Genomic DNA, 17,739 nt, shown 5'->3' on the forward strand with positions numbered 1-17,739 from the left:
GGGTCGGCGCGATGGCTGCCCGGGGCATCCGTCCCGCGCCCGGCGCTTGTCTCCCGGGCCGCCCTTAGCCCCTCGCCGCGCGCCCGAGAGACGGCAGCGGCTGCCCCTCTGCCTCGTCCTTCCCGTCCTCGGGGGCGGCGGCGGAGTGGCGGGCGGACCCGCACTGGGAGGCCGGGGGCCGCGGTGGGCCGTGGGGTGGCGGCCGCGGGACGGGCGTGGGGATGAATGGGCGCCGCGGCCCCGCCGCCGAGCGGGCTCCCTCCTCTCGCGGGGACCCCGGGCGGCCGCTCCTTCCCGGGCTGACCTCGCTGTCCTCGGCCGCCGGCGAGGGGCGGCCCGGCCTCGCCTCCCGCCGGCCTCCCGGGGACCCGCGCTGGCGGGAGCGGCGCCTCCTCTGCCTGGAGCCCCGGTTCCTTCCTTGGCCCCTCGCTCGCAAGCCTGCAGAATCCTGGGTCAGTGAAGGGCAGGCAATGCCGTTCGGCCCCAGGGCGCGCCGCGGGGCCGCCCCTGAAGGCATTTAAAGGAGAGCGGCTTCCGCGCCCTGTGAGCGCGTCCCCGGGTCCGCCGCGTCCCTTCCCTTCTTACGCACCGACACGGTTTTGTGGTGTGGACCCAAGACACAATTGCAGTCCCTTGCTTGCACGAATGCAATCCGAATTCCCAAAAAAAGGAAACCGGCGAGGAATCGGCCGCACCTTCCTGCGCTTCTGCTTGCCTTGGGATTAGAAAACAACTTCGGAGATTACATTTCCTATGGGCAATCTTTTGTTGTGATTCAGACTCAAGAAGGCTTTGCTTTGGAAGAAATACATTAGCGGCTTCTCTGTGGAGTTGGAGGCTATAGAGATTTTTATAGCCTCTTCAATATGAAAGTTTCCTCTAGAACTTTGCCATCATCAGTGCTATTCTGAGGGCAGCAGCAACCTGGAAATTTAGATACATGCAGGCTCCGGCCAGATGCGTTTCTTTGTGCTTGTCTGTTGGCATTCTGCTGCTGCTCCCCTTGATCAAAACGTACAGATAATAAAGGCAAGGCCAATGAGAAGGGTAGATAATAACAGCAAATCCCATACAAACAAATGCCTCTAGAAATTCTCAGTTCTGTCAGCGGGGAGGCAGTTTTGCTAATCCCGTGGAACGGATGAAGAGAAAGGCACAGAGATCTCATGGATTATGTAGTGGACAGGATGTGAGGGCAGGAACTGGGGCCAGGACCCAGCAGGCCAGCTGGTTTGCATGGTGCCACTCTAAACCCCCAAAATGTGAATAGGAGGAATGTATTTGTTGGGATACCTTTATTTTTAGATGACTTTAAGGTTGAGAGTGCAGAAGCTTAAACATCCTTCATAGAATAGTTTATCTCTGAGAACAAAATATGTTTCTGTTTAAAATTTCTTTTACTGGTGTGCTTGAAACGTTATTTTGATGGGAGTTTCCTTGTAAGTAAAAACATTGAAAAATACATACATATGAAAGAAAAATCCTTAGTGCAGATGGGTTTGTAAAGAATCCAGGGACTTTTAAGTCATATAAATTAAGAAGTGAGGGACACTAATTTGATGATGGTGTTAAAATTATTTCAGACACCTTTAAGGAGTCCAGTGGAGATCATTTCTGATAGTATGATCTTTTTTTAAAAAAATGGTATTTCTTTATCTAGGAATGCTTCTGTTGAAATTGCTAGGGCGCATGGTACCGTCACAAAACTCTTTTATTATTCTGCCTGAGTAAGAGAGGAAATGAACAAATTTTTAATGTACTTTGGAACCCTGCGGATTGCACAGATACTAAGCATTGTGAAATAGGGCATAAAATGAGTGGTAGCAAGTTAGTTCTGTGAAATGTTTGTCGCTCTTAGCATTTTTTTTTTTTTTTTGGCAGTCGACTAGCAATTTTCTTTTCCCTAAAGCTTATCTTCAATATTGGTAGTAGAACCTCTGCTCAAGTTTATCTTTTCCCCAAGTGCCTAGACTGGGACAAACTATCAAGCCTCCTGTAAGAGATTAAGGAGGAACTGCTGGTAAATTCCTTTCCTTTTTTTTTTTTTCTTGAGGCAGGGTCTGGCTATGTCACAGGCTGGAGTGCAGTGGCGCAATCTTGGCATACTGCAGCCTCGACCTCCTGGACTCCAGTGATCTTCCCACCCCAGCTTCCGGAGTATCTGGGACCACAGATGCACGCCACCATGCCCAGCTAATTTTAAAATTTTTTCTAGAGACAGGGTCTCTCTGTGTTGCTCAGGCTGGTCTAAAACACCTACCTTAAACGATTCTCCCACCTAGGCAGCCTCCCAAAGAGCTAGGATTAGAGGAATGAGCCACCATGCTTCGTCCAAATTCCTCTACTCTAAATCATCTTTTTAATTTGCTAAAATTTGTGAGTTGTAGAGAATTGATGACACGAGAGTTGGGATTATATTATGCACCTCAAATTCTTCTGCCATAGAGCTGTTCCCTTCTGAATGATCACTTCCTCCTGAATGGCTCCACTTACTGGTTGGGTTTCTTCAAGTGTGGACCTCAGATCACTTACATCAGCATTAATGGAGGCACTTGTTAAAAATATAGGTTTTGGGCATGGTGGATCAAACTTGTAATCCCAACACTTTGGGAGGCTGAAGTAGGAATAGCTTGGGCCCAGGAATTTGAGACCAGCTTGGGCAACATAGGGAAACCTTGTCTCTAAAAAAAATTTTTTTTTAATATTCTGGGCTTAGTGACTCGTGCCTATATTCCCAGCTTTTCTAGAGGCTGAGGTGGGAGGATCTGGTTCGCTTGAGCCCAGGAGATGGAGGCTGCAGTGAGCCATGATTGCCCTACTGCACTCTAGCCTGGGTGACAGAGAGAGCGAGCCTGTGTCCAAAAAGTAAGTAAGTAAATAAATACATAAAAATAAATACGGGTTTCCGTCACCTCACCTCAGAATCAGACAGCTGGAGGTGGGGCCCTGGAATTGGTGTTTTTAATGCATTCTCGAGGAATTTCTCCTGCATAGGGAAGTTGGAAACCACTGGCTTCCTTCTCTCTGAGCATCTCCTGAGACTAGCTCCTGAAGTGAATAGACAGTTTTTCAAGTAGCAGATTAAGTTTTATCCCTTAGGCTGCTAATAAAAAACAATTGACCGTGATTGCGTAATTGTACCTGTTGTACACCTTTCAGAAGGCAGAGGCTTTGTTTCACCCCTGTACCTCCAGGGCCTAAAACAGTGCCTGGAGGAACTCAATTAACTCAACTCAATACGTGAACTACATTGCAGCGAGGCCAATCTTTTAAAAGTTACTTGTCAAATTAATCTATCAGTTAGTGGCATATTAAAGCCCAGCATATTACAAAAAAATTTTTTTTAGTAGTCACTGATTTTATAAATTAGGAGCCACAAGCACTATACCCCAGTGACTTCTGTAAGTTTGGTTAGTTTAGAAAGGAGAGAGCCTTTCCCAGGCGTAGTGTGCTCAAGGTGATTAGCCAGAAAGAAGATTCAGAGCAAAGCATTTGCTTAGAGAGTCAAAATGTAAATTTAAGTCACAGTGTAGTGGTAAATCATATATCAAACTTATATTTGGTATATTGTCTTATATCAAAATATCATTTTATAAACCATAAGTCCAACATACTGCTATAAAAATTGGTTTCTAGCAAATAGAGAAAATTGTTATGTTTTCCAATTTCACTTTTCATACTAATAAAATTTGACCTTTACACCTTCTTTTCAAGAGTTCACTACAGGGCACCATAGATATTATGTAGTTAAGAGCTCAAACTCTGGAGAATATTGTGTTTGACCACACATAGTCAGTGAGTTTGATCTAACCTCTCAATGCCTCATTTCTCAGCTGAAAATGGAAATAGTAATAATAAAGTTCACATACTTCTAAGTGCTTACCTAAGTTTTTGAGACACATCCACTTAATAAATGGTAGTTACAGTGATGATAAAGAATTGGGGTGTATAAAAATACCTAAAACTCAAAAGCTAACGCATTTAATTATTGTACTACTGGACTTTTATGATAGTAAGTAGAAATCTGTTGCTTCAAAAAGAAGTTTCTTTGGTGGTGTGCGTCTATAGTCCCAGCTACTTCGGAGGCTGAGGTGGGAGAATCACTTGAACCCAGGAGATCAAGGCTGCAGTGAGCTATGATTGTGCCACTGCACTCTAGCCTGGGTGGCAGAGCAAGGCCCTGTCTCAAAAAAAAGAAAATAAAAAAAAGTTTATTGCTAACTCCTTGGTACTATGTATAATTTTTTTAATTGAATGACTAGACTAAACATTAAAAGTATTTAATAAGCTATCAAATATGTATTAATAACTATAAGTTTTGAAAATAAATACTAAATCTCCTGATCACTTTTAGGTTAAAATATAATTTATGATGAGCAACTAATATTCTTTGTATTTAGAAAGATAATTGTTTTATGGTAGAAAAATTGAAATACAGAAAAGTATAAAGTAGAAAACTATGAAATACCCATAAGTCTACTACCTGCATACATATTTCTTCAAATCCTTTTGTGTGTGTGCATATGGCTATTCATATACAATTTCTGGTAACAAAAATGGGATCTTGCTATACATATGGTTGTAACCTGCTTTTTTTTTTGCTTAACATCTTGTCATGAGTGTCTTTTCCTATATATAATTGCATTATAACAATTTTAGTAACCAAATAATATTCCGTTTTATGGATCTATGGTTTTTTTTTTTAATTTTTATTTTTTCAGACGGAGTCTCAGTCTGTCACCCAGGCTGGAGTATAGTGGCTCAATCTTGGCTCACTGCAACCTCCGCTTCCCAGGTTCAAATGAATCTCTTGCCTTAGCCTCCTAAGGGTGGCAGGGATTACACATGCCTGCCACCATGCCTGGCTAATGTTTGTATTTTTAGTGGAGATGGGGTTTCGTCATGTTGGCCAGGCTGGTCTCATACTCCTAACCTCAGGTGATCCACCTGCCTCAGCCTCCCAAAGTGCTGGGATCACAGGCGTGAGCCACCACGCCCAGCCGTGGATCTCTGGTGATTTAGCTAGTTTATTTTTATTAGACATTAGTTTCTTTATTTTTCCTCCACGGTTACTTATAACCCTGCAGTGACTGTCCTTCTACATATGTCTCTGAATGTACTTGTGAGATTATTTTCATTAGGATAAATTTCTACAAATGGAATTTGCAGGATCAAAGCCTATGCTAAATTTTAGGATTTTTTAAATCCGTATTTCCAATTTGTCATTTAGAAAGATTGTAGCATTTTATACTCTTACCATGGTATATCAGACTTCCAGTCTCCCAGCCCCTTGTACCTTCCCCCCTTTTATGGAATGACTTAACCAGTGACAAACCTAGTGAATTTTTGCTTTTAGGAAGAAGAATGGACTGTTAGTATAATGTGTTTAGTAGTGTGATATGGAAACTCAGAAAGATAGCTAATGTCGATTAAGTTCTTTTGCAGCATCTTATATACATTAACTCACTTCACAAAAACTCTCATCTTACAGATGCCTTGGAAACTAGGGTACCAGCAATTAGAGAGCCGTTGCTGAGCAGATTTTTACCGTAGAGTCCAAAACTCTTAGCCTGTTTCCTAGACATGTTTTATAGGCATTTGGGTACTTTTTACGTTCTCGATTGCTGTTGTGGAGTAACTAAGAGGTTCTCTGACATGTACTAATGTATAAACTGGGTGGGGCACAAATTTGAATCCCTTTCACTGAAGAGTTGGTCACATAAGTTAGCTCAGAAATTAGCTTTGGGACCAGTGCTGTGGGTCACTCCTGTAATCCCAATACTTGAGAGGCCAAGGTGGGAGCATTACTTGAGCCCAGGAGTTCCAGACTGGCCAGGGCAACATAGCAAGACTCTACAAAAAAAATTTTAAAAAGTAGCCCAGTGAGGTGATGCCCACCTGTAGTCCTAGCTACTAGGGAGGCTGAGGTGGGAGGACTGTTTGTACCCAGAAGTTGGAGGCTGCAGATGCCACAGCACTCCAGACTGGGCAACATAGTGAGATCTTGTCAGAAAAGAAAGGGGAGGGGAGGGCAAGAGAGAGAGAAAAGAAAGGAGAGAAAGAGAAAGAAAGAGAAGGAAGGAGAAAGAAAGAGGAGAGAGAGGAAAATTAGCCTCATCAACTGTCCAGCATTCATTCTTAAAGTAGTCTTGTTATCCTTTACTCTGTAGTGGTTTTCCTAAAGTACCCCTGCATGAAAAACAGGATTAGAGTGCTAGAGAAGACTAGTGAAATTTGAGAAGGCAGTTCACTTGTGATGTGGACTTGTCTTAGAAATGCAAGACTGTACAGAAGTGTGATGAGGGAGACAGCTGGGTGTGTGTCCAGGTAGTTCCATGTTGGCGAGTTTGGAGATAGAAAGTGGCCTAAGGAAGTTTACTTCCTGAATGTGAATGTTGGCCACTTTGGAGATAGAAAGTGGCCTAAGGAAGTTTGCTTCCTGAATGTGAAGGCCTCAGTGTAGAGAGATATCATCCACTGGGAGATCACTGAAAAGTAAACCAAAACATTTTTATTAATACATGTGATGGTAGAATGTCACTTCAGTTTTGTTCCTAAAGTTCGTAGCTCTCTAAGAAAGTGAATTTTAAGCAAGTTAATCTATTTTAATGCATCACTGCTCTTTCGGTGTTTTTCTAGTAGAATTAGTGATAGGTAGCTTGCTTTATTAGCTTACTGCCCAGAGAGAACATTGGTGAAATTGTTTTGGCTTCAGCTCTCTGGGCTGAGTTTGGCTGCCTAGCTCAGTTTTCAGTTGGTCACCAAAACCTGTCATTGTTTTTGTGTGGTATGGGGTCTGCTGGAGTCATGTGGTAGTGCGTTTGGCCCTTCACTGAGTGGTGGAGCCAGGAGTTGAGCTGAGGGCTGTGGCAGAATTTTGAATTCAAGTGAATTCGAATGTGAAAATAACAATGTCTGGCCGGGCGTGGTGGCTCACACCTGTAATCCCAGCACTTTGAGAGGCCGAGGTGTGCGGATCATGAGGTCAGGAGTTTGAGACCAGCCTGGCCAACATGGTGAAACCCCATCTCTACTAAAAAATACAAAAATTAGGCGGGCGTGGTGGCGCACAAGTGTAATCCCAGCTACTTGGGAGGCTGAAGCAGGAGAATTGCTTCAATTCCCTGCTTGAACCCAGGAGGTGGAGATTTCAGTGAGCTGATATCGCACCATTACACTCCAGCCTTGGCGACAGAGCGAGACTCTGTCTCAGAAAAAAAAAAAAAAGAAAGAAAATAAGGTCATAGCAACACAGCAAGTGGTCAGAGTTTTACCCTTGGTGGTTAAAATTAAACATCCTCTTTTTAATACAGGAGGACAATGCTCTTCCTCCTCTGTTGCACTGGTGAGCATTTGATGTGTTCCTCCTTGCATTATGTCTGCAAATCGTTCTGGTGTCTGGTGGCATGCATTTGCAAGACATGGATACAGTTCATGGACGTGGACGAGGTCAGCTGGCTTTTAGTGTCAGGCTTTAACCAACCTAGTTAAGAAGGATGCTGACTCTTACGATAAAAGCACTGCAACAAGATGCCATTGGAGCCATTCGTTTTGTGTGTGTGTGTCTGTTTGCCTGTGTGTGTGTACAGGGTTAATTACTTCTCTGCAAGGCAAATTTCCTGACCGGTTTTATTGTTCTAACACAGACAAAATGTTGTGTAAACACATATATCATTCCAGTGTGTTATCTATAATAGGAGTGTTCATTGTGGATCCAGTGTTTTACAAAGATCAATTCATTTCCGCTCTGAACTTAAGATAGTAGATTTTAAAACCAAGTTATCTTTCAATTTCTGAAGTTATCTGAAACTCAGCTGCCCCAGTCTTGCAGAATTGGAGAATTGCATTTTGGCCACTGATGAATAAAAGCTATATAGCTAGTAATGAGAGAAACCTTGAAAAATTGACAAGAAAATGAGTGCCATTCTTGGTATATAGCAGATTTTAATGAATAGTAGTTCCCTTTGCCTTTATTTCTCCTCTTTCCTGCACTTAATACAAAGAGCTAATATTAAAGTCATTAAATGAGAATAGATCTGTATTATAGGTAGCACTGCTTATTTTTAGACCCCTTCAGATACAGTTATTACAATTGTTGTTTTAATATTCTTTAAATGATTACAGGAGGAAGAAACTTGGTAGCGGGGTTACCAGGATGTTAGCTCCATGAGGGCAGGGAGTGTATCGCGGTTGTCCAGGGGGCTAGCCCCAGGCCCTAGAGCAGCGCCTGCTGCCTGGCAGACACGCAAGGGTTATTCGTTGGTTTATTAAATCAAGGAGTGTTTGAGGTCCTTCAAGCCTGGAGGCCCGAGGGCTCTGAGCTGGTACAGAGCAAGTGCTGGGGGCAAGAGAGACAGGTGGGGAGTGAAGGAGAGAGGCCCACTTGGGACTTGACTCTGAATGTCTGGGAAGTAGGAAGTTAATGTAAGTTTTAAGCAGGGGAGTCCCATGATGTGCTTTTGTTTAAAAATCTCCTTCTGGGTATCATGTGGGAGTGGATTGGAGGATGGATAGAGAGGAACATTGCATTGACTCGGCTTCCAGCTGTCTATGGATGTTGACGTTTCTACCTAGCCTTCTACTTTATCTTTGTGATGAGGATAATGTGGTTTACTTTGTGAGGTCTCAGGAATGGTTTGAGATGAATGGTAATTTGTGTAAACTTTCTGGAGTTTCTCTGAGGAAAAGAGAACCCCATAAAATTATTACTATTGATCAAATGAAATAGCAGTGTAAGACAAAGATCAAGAATTATTTAGCTTTATAAACAAATTAATTGAGGTTATGAATATAGGTTTCTATAGGAGAGATTTTGTTTCCTTTTTTTAGTGAAAGAAATCTTAAATGTATGGGAATGAATCCTTAAAATAACAGGCTTTTGCATTGTCTATAGAAGCTGTTCTCTTTGAGGAAGATCTGTTTTGTAAAATGCTGCTGTTGTCTGTCCAATCTGGAGTTTTAATTAGTATCAAAGGGAGGGAAATCCTGCAGTAATTGTAACCTTACATTACTTCTTAGTTCAATTAGTTTTAAACCACAGTCATTATCTGTTATCTTTAGTTGTTTTGATCTTGGTAGATGAAGTGATTAATATTACAGTTGTGATTTGGTAATTTAAAAAATAACATGTTTTTTCCTACTATAAAAGGAATACATGTTTATTGAACAAAACTTTTGGAAACATATATAAGGAAAGAAGACTAAAAGCCTACCAAGATCTTACCATCCAGTGATAATGACTGTTAATACCCTGTGAAGGTCAACATGCTCAAATTACCCAGCAGGTGCCTGGTGTGAAGCTACTCAGCCCAGGAGAGTTGAAGGCCTGTTAGGGACCACGAGCACTGAAGGTGGCAGGACAGTCCAGGGCCAGTCAACCCAGACCTTTGTGGTTCTGGGAGGATGCGTCCTGGTGTTACTACACCTTATAGTTATTTAGGAGAATGTGGGTTTAGTATGAAATCTTCTGATTTTTATGTGGGCCACACTTTTTATTGTTAACACACTGGGGTTCAAAGCATACCTGAGGGCTGGATTCAGTCTTCGTTGCCTTGCCAGTTTGTAGCCTCAGGTACGTACAGTTTTGTAGCCTGTGTTTTTCACTTAATGTGTTGTATTTGCAGCCTTTTTTGCTACATCGTCATATATGTAATCAGTCACTTATTGCTGGACCTATAGATTGTTTGTCTTTTTGCTTTTTAATAAAGATAGGTAAAATTCTTGGACCAAAAGATGTTTGTAAAGCCTTCGCAGCATACTGCCCTCAGATGCATTCCCCCTATCATGTAAAAGGTACCTGTTTCCTGTTCTCTTACCAGGACTGGGTAAAACCATCTCCAAAAACATCTTAGCCAATTTTATTTGTTTTAACTTGCATTATTTTCTGTATTACCAATGAGTGTGAATGATTATTAAATGCCTATTGGCCTTACACGAATTTATTTGGTAACCAACTTGTCTTGCTGGAACTCTAAGTTCCAGCAATGTTTTGGTCTTGCATTCAATGCTTCTCAGTCTTTGTGATTCCAGATAATATTAGTACTGTGTTAGTAGCAATAATTAGTACTAATTGTAGGCATCATTCCCCAAAACTGAGGGCATCAGTATCTTTGGCACAACTATAATCCACTTAAAGTACTGTGACTGGGAAGTTCTTTTTTTTTTTTTGACAGAGTCGTGTTTTGTTGCCCAGGCTGGAGCGCAGTGGCACAGTCTTGGCTCACTGCAACCTCTGCCTCCCGGGTTCAAGTGATTCTCCTGCCTCAGCCTCCTGAGTAGCTGGGACTGCAGGCATGTGCCACCATGCCCAGCTAATTTTTGTATTTTCAGTGGAGACGGGGTTTCGCCATGTTGGCCAGGCTGATCTCGAACTCCTCACTTCAGATGATCTGCCCTCCTCAGCCTCCCAAAGTGCTGGGATTACAGGCGTGAGCCACCGCACCCAGCCGTGATTGGGAAGTTCTGAGTTTAGTTAGCTGTTCAGTGAATGTTTGAGTACACGCTGTATATGCCTGGCATTGCTCTAGGTGAGTAGCCTTGAACCAAGACAGAATCTCAGCCCTCTAAGACTTTTATGCTTTTTAAAAAATTCTCTTGAGTTTTTCATACAGACCATCATGTTTATAAAGGACCATTTTCATTCCTAGAATTGATAATTTATTTTTAACTTGTATTTCTTTCTTTCTTTCTTTCTTTTTTTTTTTTGAGACAGAGTCTCACTCTGTTGCCCAGGCTGGAGTGCAGTGGCACGATCTCAGCTCACTGCAAGCTCCATCTCCCGGGTTCATGCCATTCTCCTGCCTCAGCCTCCTGAGTAGCTGGGACTACAGGCATCCACCACCACGCCCAGCTAATTTTTTGTATTTTTAGTAGAGACGGGGTTTCACCATGTTAGCCAGGATGGTCTCGATCTCCTGACATCGTGATCCGCCCGTCTCGGCCTCCCACAGTTCTGGAATTACAGGCGTGAGCCACTGCGCCCAGCCAATTTCTTTCTTTTTTTTGAGATGATGTCTTGTTATATTGCCCAGGATGGTCTTGAACTGCTGGGCTCCAGCAATTCTCCTGTCGCAGCCTCCCAAAGTGCTGAGATTATAGGCATGAGCCACCATAACTTGTATTTGTTTATTGGCATGGAACTTCTAAAACAGTGATGAGTGCTTGTTACCCTTTAATTCCTTCCTTCTTTCCTTCCTCTTTCTCTTTCTTTCTCTCTTTGTCTCTTCTTTCTCTCTTTTGTCTCACTCTGTCACCCAGGCTGAGTGCAGTGGCGTGACCATGATTCACTGTATCCCCAATCTTCCAGGTTCAAGGAATCCTCCCACCTCAGCCTCCCAAGTAGCTTTGACTACAGCCACAGCCACGCACCACCACACCCGGCTAATTTTTTTTTTTTTTTGGAGAGATGATCTCGCTGTGTTGCCTAGGCTGGTCACGAACTTCTGGACTCAAGTGGACCTCTTGCCTCAGCCTCCCCAAGTGCTGGGCTTACGGGCATGAACCGCTGCACCTGGCCTTTGATTTTTAAAATTCACTTTAATTATCTTAAGTTCTGTTGTACTCTAGACTCTTAGCAAGAGTCTAGAATCAACGTTAGTTCCGTATTTTGATTATGAGACAAGGTACAAAGCTGAGACTGTGTGATGAGAACCTTTGTAATGTATATCTGACCCAACACAGATCCCTTAAGTGCCCTTCAACCTACACATCCAATTTCTTCCTACCTCCTTCTCTCCACAAAAGACATAATACATTGAACTCGGGTTGGGCACCTGACCAACCTGGCCCAATCAGTGTTCATTCCTTCCCTGGAAATTTGAAACTAGGCTCAACAGAGAAGGATTTGGCCTTAATATGCTCAAGGACCCTAAGTAAAGGATTGGGAGTTATAAGCAGTTATGTTCTGCTGTCTGGGGACCAAGAAAGATGATTTTTGGATGGGGAGAATAAAGTAACTGTCTAAAGAGAAGCAGAGAGAACACTACCTGACTCTCTGACAGTGTTAAGTCACTCTCATCCAGTCTGTTCTTGGTCCAGCTGCATTCTCGTTCTTGAGTTCTTAAGGTTACCTCCTTCCCCTTGATTTAGGTAGCTGGAGTTTCTGTTACTGTGAACTAAACATTCTCCTCATTCTTAGCACAATATTCTTTTTATGATACTACCTTGTCTCCTTTTTTTTTCACTCTGTCTAGGGACGTTGTGAATTTGTTATTATTTTCTCCATATAATAACATCAACAATTAAGGATAGCAAGAAACATGGAAGTACCAAAATTTAATCTAATTCAGGCAATCACAATTTGATTGGAAAGGCCATTTTACAAATGCGGACTCTGGCTTGGACCTGTTTTAAACCGGTGTAGATCTCTAGCTGAGGGAAAATAGGAAGGAAGAAATTTTGAAGTTACTTTTAAATGTTGTAGAATTTCAGTGGTGTCATTTCCTTTCACATCCATATACAATGTTGACCTCCTGCAAAAACCAATACTAGGGACATTCACAGTGTACAGTATTATGTGCATCTGTATAGGGGGTGAGTTTGAATTCTGTTCAAGTGTGTAGCCACTGAAACAAGATTTTTTGTTTGAGGCAGAGTCTTACTCTGTCACCCAGGCTGGAGTGTGCAGTGGTGCAGTCTTGGCTCACTGCAATCTCTACCTCCTGGGTTCAAACAATCCCCCCACCTCAGCCCCCAGAGTGGGTAGGATTACAGGCACCACCATGCCTGGCTAATTTTTTTTTTTTTTTTTGTATTTTTAGTAGAGATGGGGTTTCACCATGTTGGCTAGGCTGGTCTTGAACGCCTGACCCAAAGTGATCCGCCTTTTTTGACCTCCCAAAGTGCTGGAATTACAGGCGTGAGCCACTGCGAAGGGCCTTGAAACAAGACTCTTAAGTGTACTATCGAAATACCAAGAAGTTGAATCACAGAATAGTTTACCTGGGGCTGGGCTTAGTTCTTAGATTAGCTTTCTGTGTCGTGATGATGTATGTATCAGGAATCCTTAACTTAAAAAAAACTCAGCGATAAGTTTAAGTAGTCCACTATCTAAATGCAGTTGGGTGGGGAGGTGGAAAAAGTGATAGGGAGAGAAAAAAGAGGATTGTAGGAGAGAGAAGGAAGAAAAAGGAAGGTTGCTTTATTGCCACAGTTTTCTTTATTCATAATTGTATTTGTATGAGCTTTTTCATTTCCAAGTGGAAGAAGCACAGCATTGAAATGTATTGACTCACATACCTGTCAAGTCCAAGGATTCTGATTGGCCTGGCATGATCGTGTGTCTGAACCCATCATATGACCAAGGGAAACGTGTACTCTCATTGGCTCTCCTGGGCCTTGGATCTACCTTTTCCCCCAGTTGGTGAGACCAGTACCTAAACTCGTGGAATTAACAGAAAGCGTTAAAGAGAAGTAGGATCTGTCAAGAGGAGAAAAAAACGCTAGGCAGGCAAAACAGATGGCCTTTCCTCAGTGTATGATCAGTGTCATACAAATTAATAATTAATAATTGAAGTTACTTTTAAATGTTGTAGAATTTCAGTGGTGTCATTTCCTTTCACATACATATAAAATGTTGACCTCATGCAAAAACCAATACTACAGACATTCACAGTGTACAGTGTTGTGTGCATCTGTATAGGGGGTGAGTTTGAATTCTGTTCAAGTGTGTAGCCACTGAAACAAGCTTTTTTTTTTTTGAGACGGAGTCTCACTCTGTCACCCAGGCTGGAGAGTGCAGTGGTGCAATCTTGGCTCACTGCAACCTCTACCTCCTGGGTTCAAACGGTCCCCCCACCTCAGCCCCCGGAGTAGGTAGATCAGGTCTGTGGCCTGCCACTTGTTTTATTTATTTATTTATTTGTTTATTTATTTATTTGGCAGAGTCTCACTCTATCACCCAGGCTGGAGTGCAATGGCGCGATCTCAGCTTACTGCAACTTCCGCCTACCAGGTTCAAGCAATTCTCCTGCCTCAGCTTCCCAAGTAGATGGTATTACAGGCGCCTGCCACCACACCTGGCTAATTTTTTGCATTTTTAGCATTTTTAGTAGAGACGGGGTTTTACCATGTTGGCCAGGCTGGTCACGAACTCCTGACCTCAGGTGATCCACCTGCCTCAGCCTCCCAAAGTGCTGGGATTACAGGCGTGAGCCACCATGTCTGGCCTTTTTTTATTTTTTTATTTTAATTTTTAGATTCAGAGGGTACATGCACAGGTTTGCTATGTAGGTTTATTGCATGATGCTGAGGTTTGGGCTTCTAATGAACCAGTTGCCCGAGTAGTGAACATGGCACCAGATAGGTAGGTTTTCAACCCCTGCCCCCGTTTTGGAATCCCCGGTGTTTATTGTTCTTAATTTTGTGTCAGTGTGTACCCAGTGTTTAGTTCCTACTTATAAGTGAGAACATGCGGTATTTGGTTTTCTGCAGAAGCTTTCTTGACCTTCTCCTTTTATCTCTGATTGTCAGTTTCCTCTTAGTTTCATTTCTTTCCATAAGCAGCTGTGACCTCAGCATGGGTCATTTCAGCTATTTCCTTGCCCTGTTGCTCTGTTACGTTTAGGACTTCCCAGTTCCCTTTGAGGGCTTCTTATCCTTAAAATGTTGCTGTCGCTAGGGCTTTTCATACCCTCTTTTGACATTTCACTGGTCTTCCACGGCAGTCATTTTCACTGTGTTTATCTGTCTGTACCTGGAGCGGTGTCTTTTTTTCTAACCCTGCATCATGTAATGATGATGTTCTGATAGGTGATTTTGTCATTGTGCAAACATCATAAAGTGTATGGTTGACCTTTGAACAAGGGAGGGATTAGGGGTGTTGGTCCCCAACACAGGCAAATCCACATATAGGCAGGGCTCCGTGGCCCTTGCCTGTAATCCCAGCACTTTGGGAGGCCAAAGTGAGAAGGTTGCTCGAGACCAGGAGTTTGAGACCATCCAAGCAACAAAGTGAGACTCCCATCTGTACAAAAATTTTAAAAATTAGCTGGGCATGGTGGTGTACTCTTGTAGTCACAGCTACTAGGGAGGCTGAGGCGGGAGGATTGCTTGAGCCTAGGAATTTGAGGTTACAGTGACCTGTGGTTGTGCCAGTGCACTCCAGCCTGAGCGACAGAGCCAGATTCTGTTTTTAAAAAAAATCATGTAACCTTTTTGACTCCCCCAAAATGTAACTACTAATGACCTATTGTTGACCAGAAGCCTTACTGATAACATAGTCCATGAACGCATACTTTGTATGCTATATGTATGATATATTCTATTCTTACAATAAACTAGAGAAAGGAAAATAGTATTAAGAAAATTATAAGGAAGATAAAATATATTTACTATTCATTAAGTGGAAGTGGGTCATCATAACATTCTTCATCCTCATTGTCTTCACGTTGAGTAGGCTGAGGAGGAGGAAGAAGGGTTGGTCTTACTGTCTCAGGGTGACAAAGGTAGAAGAAAATCTGAATATGAGTGGACCCACACAGTTAAAACTCATGTTATTCAAGGGTCAACTACTTATACAAACCGAGGTGGTATAGCCTACTATACACCTAGGTTATATGTATAGCCTATTTTGCTCCTTGGTTACAAACCCCTACAGCCTGTTACTATACTGAATACTGTAGGCAGCTGTAACACAAGTATTTACAGCGGTATTTGTGTATCGAGACATATCTAAACATAGAAAAGGCACAGTAAAAATATGCTGTTACAATCTTACGGGACCACGATTGTATGTGCAGTTCATCATTGACTCAAACGTTACTGGCTGCATGACTGTACCTACTGGATCCATTGGGCACTTAAAACTTCAACACATCTAGAGCATTGCTCACCTGCCACCTTTCTTCTGACCAACCTCTTCCTCTGTCTGTATATCCCATCTTGGTGAATGATACTATTATCTATCCTTTTGTTCATTGTTTCAGCAGTTATTTATTGATTACTTACTGTGTGTCAGACAGTCTGTGGTATAATTTTATATCATTTTGTTCCTGATTCCTAGCACATAGCTTCCAAAATCTTTGGAATTTCCTGAGTGGTGGGAGTGTCTTCTTATTCATAATGAGCCCTTTTGGATCTTATCTGAGTTCATGCTAATGAAATGGCTCCTGGGGATGAGGGGCTGGACAGCCTCAGAATTGGGGGTGGTCCGGAGGAAGCAGTCAGGAAACTGCAGGATTGGAGGGTTGGAACTTTCAGCTCTCCACCACCACCAGCTCCAGGGAAGAGAGAGGGACTGGAAATTGAGTTCAGTCATGTGGTCAGTGATCTACTTAATCATGCCTATGCAATGAAATTGCAAACGAAAGCCCTGGAACTGTGAGGTTCCGAGAGCTGGGTTGGTGAATCCATGATGTGCAGAAAGGTGAGTGCCTGTGTTGCACAGAGGAGGAGAGGGCATGGAAGCTCTGTACTTCCTCTCCCCCATGCTTTGTGCTGTGAGTCTCTTCCATTTGGCTGTTCCTGAGTTGCACAGAGCTTTTCCATGTTCGGTGAGTTGTTCTAGTCAATTACTTAACTTGAAGTGGAGTTATGGGAACCCCTAAATTTGTAGTCAGCCTGGCAGAAGTGCAAGACTTGAGGCTGGCATCTGAAATGGGGAAGTCCTATGGGACCAAGCCCTTGATTTGGGGAGTCTGCACTAACTCTGGTAGTGTCAGAATTGAAATGAATGGTAGGACACCCAGTTAGTGTTGGAGAACATTTTTAGAACTCAGTCTGCCTATAGTGTTTTTGTATACTGTGTCTATATACAGTATAGGCTTAGTACCTGCCCTTAAGCTAGATAGGTGAACAAGCAATTATAATTTAGCTTTGTAAGCTATTCATGGACTAAGTCAGCAGCCTGTACTCTTTTTTTTTTTTGAGATAAAATCTTGCTGTGTCACCCAGGCTGGAGTGCAGTGAGATGATCATTGATCATGGCTAACTGCAGCCTCAACCTCCCAGGCTCAGGCAATCCTCTCACCTCAGCCTCCCGAGTGTCTAGGACCACAGTTGTACACCACCACACCTGGCTAATTAAAAAAAAAATTTTTGTAGAGATGGGATCTCACTGGTCTCAAACTCCTCGGCTCAAGCAGCCCTCCCGCCTCAGCCTCCCAAAGTGCTGGGATTAGAGGTGTGAGCCACTGCACCCAGCCTGGATTCTATCTGATGCTGAAGTCGGTGGCTTGATTCTGTCAATTCAGCCTCTGAAAGGTCGTTTGAATTCACCCTTTCTAGCCCCACTGCTCTGGTCTTAGTCCAGGCCTTTATGTATTTTTTCACTTTACTACTTTGCTCTTAATGGTTGCTGCTTCCTGACTCATCTGGCTTCTCTGTTCCACTTCATTTTACACTCACATGTTGCCAAAATAATCTTTGTTATGTGCTGCTCCCACAATAAGATCTTTCCCCGTGCTTTTATCTCCTAAGGTGGTGGACCTCAAGCCTTTTGGTATCAAAACCCTTGTGTCCTCTTAAGTGATTGAGGTCCCCAAGGAACTTTTCTTCATGTGGATTTTTGTCTTATCATTGTCTGCCAGATTAGAAATTAAAAGCGAGAAATTTATACTTAAAATAGCTGTAATAAACCTATTACATGTTAACATAAATAACATTTTTATGAAAACTGTTCACAAAACAAAAAAATTTAGTGAAAAGTGGCCTTGTTTTACATTTTTTGCAGATCTCTTTCATGCCTCACTGAATAAAAAGATGGCTGAATTCCATAACTGCTCCTGTAGTCAGTTTGTTGTG

At 42.7% G+C, this 17,739-nt stretch overlaps 1 protein-coding gene across 11 annotated transcripts in view; it reads left to right on the forward strand.

Moving 5' to 3' along the window:
- Positions 1-17,739, forward strand: part of ITSN1 (intersectin 1) — a 258,350-nt gene that overhangs the window by 387 nt on the left and 240,224 nt on the right. The gene's annotated exons all lie outside the window — the stretch shown is intronic.

The sequence above is a fragment of the Gorilla gorilla genome, chromosome 22 (assembly GCF_029281585.2).
Source record: "Gorilla gorilla gorilla isolate KB3781 chromosome 22, NHGRI_mGorGor1-v2.1_pri, whole genome shotgun sequence".
NCBI lineage: Eukaryota > Metazoa > Chordata > Mammalia > Primates > Hominidae > Gorilla > Gorilla gorilla.